The sequence below is a fragment of the Rattus norvegicus genome, chromosome X (assembly GCF_036323735.1).
Source record: "Rattus norvegicus strain BN/NHsdMcwi chromosome X, GRCr8, whole genome shotgun sequence".
NCBI classification, from domain to species: Eukaryota; Metazoa; Chordata; class Mammalia; order Rodentia; family Muridae; genus Rattus; species Rattus norvegicus.
Genome location: NC_086039.1, coordinates 44788030 through 44794522, shown reverse-complemented (window position 1 = coordinate 44794522; position 6493 = coordinate 44788030). Strand labels below are relative to the sequence as shown.

The 6493-nt window shown below is 43.5% G+C and overlaps 1 non-coding gene across 1 annotated transcript; it reads right to left on the bottom strand.

The window, feature by feature from the left end:
* Positions 1–2464: 2464 nt before the first annotated feature.
* LOC120099507 (small nucleolar RNA SNORA17) lies at positions 2465–2602 on the bottom strand. Its single transcript, XR_005498672.1, has one exon. It is a non-coding gene; the product is annotated as a small nucleolar RNA SNORA17 (small nucleolar RNA).
* Positions 2603–6493: the final 3891 nt, after the last annotated feature.

The following is a 6493-nucleotide window of genomic DNA, read 5'->3' as shown; positions in this document are numbered from 1 at the left end:
TTGGCTGTGGTACAAGTTACATTGAAATTTTGTTGCTTGACTCTAAGATGGTTCTCTTATATGGTCACCAGTCCATTCTGGGACCTCTGTTCTGGTGGTCAGCTGAAGTTCCTCATCTCTTTCAAAACCTTTCCATGTAAGATTTTCTTTGCATGACAAATAGGTAGCTATGTTCTACGTGGAGCAGGGAATCTGAGCAGAAAAATTCTGAAAGCGCATATTTTTCTTATCCCTACATTATTATTGATTGACAGAAGTATGATAATCTAACATAGAGTATGGTCCTACTATGCTGAGCCCAGTGCTATCTATCATAATTATAGCTATTCTAGTTTGGATGTTGAGTATATTTTAGCCCTCAAAAAGTTGTTTTATGTTTTATTGTATAATTAGTCCTTATTGGAGCTCACTCTTGTTTTCAAATGACAGAACAAAACATTGAAGAAAACATTGAAGTTCACAGAAATTGAACTTTGGAAAGTAAAACAAAAATAGTGGAGACTACACCCTCTCCCACGTGCACGTTATCAAAATCTAGATAAAGGATGATGATGATAAATCTCTCTCTCTCTCTCTCTCTCTCTCTCTCTCTCTCTCTCTCTCTCTCTCTCTCTCTCGATCTCACTCTCTCTCCCTCTCTGTTTGTGTGTAAAACTCACCAAGTAGATTAGTTTGCCTGGACAATGATATCCAAGAATCCCTATGGAGACTGGCTAGTTTCTGCCTAGGATGCACTGATATTACAAGCGTGCATCACCTGACCCAGCTTTTAAAAACCTTTTTACATTTATTGGTTCTTTGTGAATTTTACATCATTCTTCCCAATCCCACTCATCTCCCCTCCCATTGTATCCATCCTCCCTTTTTGTAATCTAGCCCCAACAGAGAAAAAAACCTTGTTGTGGAAACTGTAGTGTTTCACAGTGTGTCCCTCAGTATACCTTTTTCCCACACTTTTTTGTCTGTAAATGTTTATCGCAATGACTTGTTGGTATGGTATGAAGCCTCTTGCTTCTGCTACTCTACTAAAATTGAAAGCTCATTGGGACATCTTTTGGTTATGCTATTGTTGCCCTGTGTCACAGAGATGCTGTAGTTTTGGATCTGTAGGACTGGCTTCTTCATGAACTTCAGCAGTTCATTGATGGGGCAGATACTGGGCTAGGCCAATTCTAAGCCCTGGATCTGGGCCTGAGTGGTATCTGAGCTAGTCAACCCTCTGGCTCTCTGCTTCTCATGCCCTTGGGTCAGTGCACCAGAGCCAGCTTTATCCTGCTGCCCAGGTAAGGTGTAGGGCCTGTTCTCCCAAGTGTTGTAGCCAGTGACAGCTTTCCTGCCTGCCATTAGTGGCAAGGGGCAAGAGGATGTAATAGCTCTTCATTGCCCATGTTATTGCACAGCAGACATGTTGTAGGGCCAGCTCTTCCATGCTCAGACTCTCAGGGCTGGATCACCTGTGACCCTTCCATCGGGATTTCTATTGTGCTGCCCAGGCAAGGTGCAGAGCCTGCTCTCCCAAGTGCTGTAGCAGGTGAGGACCTGGATCAGCTCTCCTCTTCCATGACTCAGGTCTCCTGCCTGCCAAAAGTGGTGAGGATCAAGGAGGGAGGAAAGTGTCATTTTATTGCCCAAACCATCACACGGGAGATGAGTGGTAGGTCCAGCTCTCCCATGCTCATATTCTGGGGGTAGGGGTGGTTCACCCACGACTCCTGCAATGTGCAGAGTCACTTTGCCAATTATTGCAGCTGGCTAGAGCAGAGTCAGCTCTCTTGCTCTCTAGACCCCAGGGTCAGCTCTACTATGATGTCTAGCTGGGAAGGGGGGCAGTAATGCACAGCCTTAAATATGTGCATGTGCCCTGGTGGCAGTCAAGACCAGGGTCATCCACCTGGCATTAGATATGGTCCTGTATGGCAGGCATACCAGGACCCCACTATGGTCCCAGGTGGCATTACTGGCTACTCATATCATACTGTTCCTTACTACCCTTGAGTCTCCAGTACTGCCTTTCTTCATCTTTCCCATATCCTTCTGTTTCTCTTTCTCTTCCATGTTCCTACCACTTACTTTTTTCTCTTAGAGGCAGCCAGGAACTTTGAGTGTCTGAGGTTGTCTTAGGAGTGATCTGAGGAATGCTTGACCCTATTAGTGCATTATAGCACCGGAAAGGGGTCAATTCAGGCACGGTCCATCCTACCGGCACCAGTCCTGTCTGGCACCTGACTGGTAAATGTCTCAGGCTAGTTCCATGTCTAGAGGGTCTGGTTGTCACTCTGGATTCTCTCCTGGTGAGGCCCACTTGAGTGGCTCCATATGAGGCCCATTTGTCTTGGGCTCACTCCTGCTTGGATCCTTAGTTCCAGGCAGAGTTCTAGTCTCTGGGTTGGCCTTGGTCCTGGGAGCTTTTGGGGACCTCTATGGTGCTGGCCTGGTAGTCATTTAAGGCTTGCTTCTTTCAGGGAATGTTAGCCTACTAATCATTCAGATGCTCATAGGTCAGAAAAATGGTAGGCTAATTTGACATAGCCTCCTTCCTCTCCATCACCTACTCATACACATGTGACATAACAGACACACCTGAAATGCTTCTAGGTGCAAGCAGCTTTTTTAAAAATGTGGATTGGATACCATCGCTTAAACTTATGTATTCATGTTTTAAAGTTGAGCACTTTATAAATTTAACTATTACTACAACCCAGAAAGTAATAAATGTGGGTGGTTGTAGATATTTTTAACCTGAGTTAAACATTATGTAACAAATACACAAAGCAAACTATCAGGTGACATGCCATTATTGCACTCAATTTCATTTTAATGTATCAGTTTAAAATTTTTTTGAAAGGTACTTTCCCGAAACATTAAGAATCAGTTTCCAAATAACGAACAAGAACTGTTAGAACAAGAACTGTTACAATTTTTAGTTCGTGGTGCAATGAATTACTGCGTTTCTTGTCATCAACTCAGTAAATACTGATGCTTTCAAAATTGTCCTTTCAATACAAAGAAATAGAAAGTAACTGACATTAAAACTTACTTTTTTCATTTTTATTGGATATTTTTATTTACATTTAAAATGTTATTCCATTTGCTGGTTTTCTGACCATAAGCCCCCCCATTTCATTCCCCCTTCTTCTACAAAGGTGTTCCCCATCCCTAACCACCCCCCTTCCTGCCTCCCTACCCAGACATTCCCCTACACTAGGAGTTGGGGGGGGAGGTCCAGCCTTGGCAGGATCAAGGGCTTCTCTTTCCACTGGTGCCAAACAAAACCATCCTCTGCTACATAGGCATCTGGAGCCATGGGTCTGTCCATGTGTACACTTTGGGTAGTGGTTTAGTCCCTGGGAGCTCTGGTTGGTTGGTATTGTTCTTATGGGGTTACAAGCCCCTTTAGATCCTTTGATCCTTTCTCCAATTACCCCTAACAGGGACCCTGTTCTCAGTTCAATGGTTTGCTGCTAGCATTCACCTCTGTATTTGTCAGGCTCTGGCTGAGCCTCTCAGGAGACAGCTATCAGGCTCCTGTCAGCATGTACTTCTTGGCTTCATCAATGTTGTCTAGTTTTGGTGGCTGTATATATATGGGCTGGATCCCCAGGTGGGGCAGGCTCTGAATAGCCATTCTTTCAGTCTCTGCTACAAATTTTCTCTCCATATCTCCTCCTATGAATATTTTTATTCCCCATTATAAGGAGGACTGATGCATCTACTTTTTGGTTGTCCTTCTTGAGCTTCATGTGGTCTATGGATTGTATCCTGGGTAATTTGAGGTTTAGGACTAATACTCACTTATCAGTGAGTGCATACCACATCTGTTTTTCTGTGATTGGGTTACCTCACTCAGGATGATATTTTTTTTTTTAGTTTCCACCCATTTGCCTATGAATTTCATGAAGTCATTGTTTTTGATAGCTGAGTAGTACTCCATTGTGTAAATTTCTGTATCCATTTCTGTATCCATTCCTCTGTTGAAGGACATCTGGGTTCTTTCCAGCTTTTGGGTATTATAAATAATGCTGTTATGAACATAGTAGAGTATGTGTCTTTGTTGTATGTTGGAACATCATTTGGTTATATGCCCAGGAGTGGTATAGCTGGATCATCAGGTAGTTCAATGCTCAGTTTTCTGAGGAACCTCCAGACTCATTTGCAGAGTGGTTGTACCAGCTTACAATCCTACTAACAATGGAGGATTGTTCCTCATTCTCCACATCCTTGCCAAAATCTGTTGTCACTTGAGTTTTTGATCTTACCCATTCTGACTGTCCTGAGGTGGAATCTCAGGGTTTTTGATTTACATTTCCCTGATGACTAAGAATGCTAAACAGTTCTTTAGGTACTTCTCAGCCATTCCATATTCCTCAGGTGAGAATTCTATTATTATTTATGTACCCCATTTTTAATAGGGTTATTTGGTTCTCTGGAGTATAACTTCTTGAGTTATTTGTATATATCGGAATATAGTGCTATCAGATGTAAGATTGGGAAAGATCTTTTCCCAATCTGTAGGTTGCCTTTTTGTCCTAATGACAGTGTTCTTTGCCTTACAGATACTTTGTAGTTTTATGAGACCCCATTTGTCAATTTGTGATCTCAGAGCATAAACCGTTGGTGTTTTGTTCAGGATAATTACCCCAGTGCCCTTGTGTTTCAGGCTCTTCCCCACTTTTTCTTCTATTAGTTTGAGTGTATCGGGTTTTATGTGGATGTCCTTAATCCACTTGTACTTCAGCTTTGTACAGGGCAACAAGAATGGGTCAGTTTGCATTCTTCTACATGCTGACCTCTAGTTGAACCAGCACCATTTGTTAAAAATGCTATCTTTTTTGCACTGGATGATTTTAGCTCCTTGGCAGAGATCAAGTGACCATAAGTGTGTGGGTTCATTTCTGGGTCTTCATTTCTATTCCATTGATCTACCTACCTGTCTCTGTAAAAATGCCATGCAGTTTTTCTCATTATTGCTCTGTACTACAGCTTAAGGTCAGGGATGGTGATTCCCCCAGAAGTTCTTTTATCCTTGAGGACAGTTTTTGCTATCCTGGGTTTTTTGTTATTCCAAATGAATTTGCAAATTGCTCTTTCTAACTCTATGAAGAATTGAGTTAAAATTTGGATGGGGATTCCACTGAATCTGAAGATTTTTTTTGGAAAGATGGCCATTTTTACTACATGAATCCTGCCAATTTATGAGTGTGGGAGATCTTCCCATCTACTTTGATCTTCTTCAATATCGTTCTTCAGAAACTTGAAGTTCTTGTCATTACAGATCTTTCACTTGCTTGGTTAGAGTCACACGGAAGTATTTTATATTACTGGGGACTATTGTGAAGGGTGTCCTTTCCCTAATTTTATTCTCAGCCAGTTTATCCTTTGAGTAGAGGGAGGCTACTGATTTGTTTGTGTTACTTTTATACCAAGTCACTTTGCTGAAGTTTTTTTTTTTTTTTTTAATCAGGCTTAGGAGTTCTCTGGTGGAACTTTTGGTATCACCTAAGAATACTGTCATATCGGCAGCAGCTCTCTACTCCCAGACCCGGTGAGAGAGAGACCCAACCGCCTGGTCAGGTGGGCACTCCTGAGGCTGCAGAGCGGAAGAGACCACCAACACTGCTCACCCCTGCCCACATCCCTGGCCCAAGAGAAAACTGTATAAGGCCTCTGGCTCCCGTGGGGGAGGGCCCAGGAGCAGCAGGACACCTGCCAGAGACACCACCGGACCCTGAAGGAAACAGACCAGATAAACAGTTCTCTGCACCCAAATCCCGTGGGAGGGAGAGCTAAACCTTCAGAGAGGCAGACAAGCCTGGGAAACCAGAAGAGACTGCTCCCTGCACACACATCTCGGACGCCAGAGGAAAAAGCCAAAGACCATCTGGAACCCTGGTGCACTGAAGCTCCCGGAAGGGGCGGCACAGGTCTTCCTGGTTGCTGCCGCTGCAGAGAGCCCCTGGGCAGCACCCCACGAGCGAACCTGAGCCTCGGGACCACAGGTAAGACCAAATTTTCTGCTGCAAGAAAGCTGCCTGGTGAACTCAAGACACAGGCCCACAGGAACAGCTGAAGACCTGTAGAGAGGAAAAACTACACGCCCGAAAGCAGAACACTCTGTCCCCATAACTGACTGAAAAAGAGGAAAACAGGTCTACAGCACTCCTGACACACAGGCTTATAGGACAGTCTAGCCACTGTCAGAAATAGCAGAACAAAGTAACACTAGAGATAATCTGATGGCGAGAGGCAAGCGCAGGAACCCAAGCAACAGAAACCAAGACTACATGCCATAATCGGAGCCCAATTCTCCCACCAAAACAAACATGGAATATCCAAACACACCAGAAAAGCAAGATCTAGTTTCAAAATCATATTTGATCATGATGCTGGAGGACTTCAAGAAAGACATGAACACACTTAGGAAAGCACAGGAAAACATTAATAAACAAGTAAAAGCCTACAGAGAGGAATCGCAAAAATCCCTGAAAGAATTCCA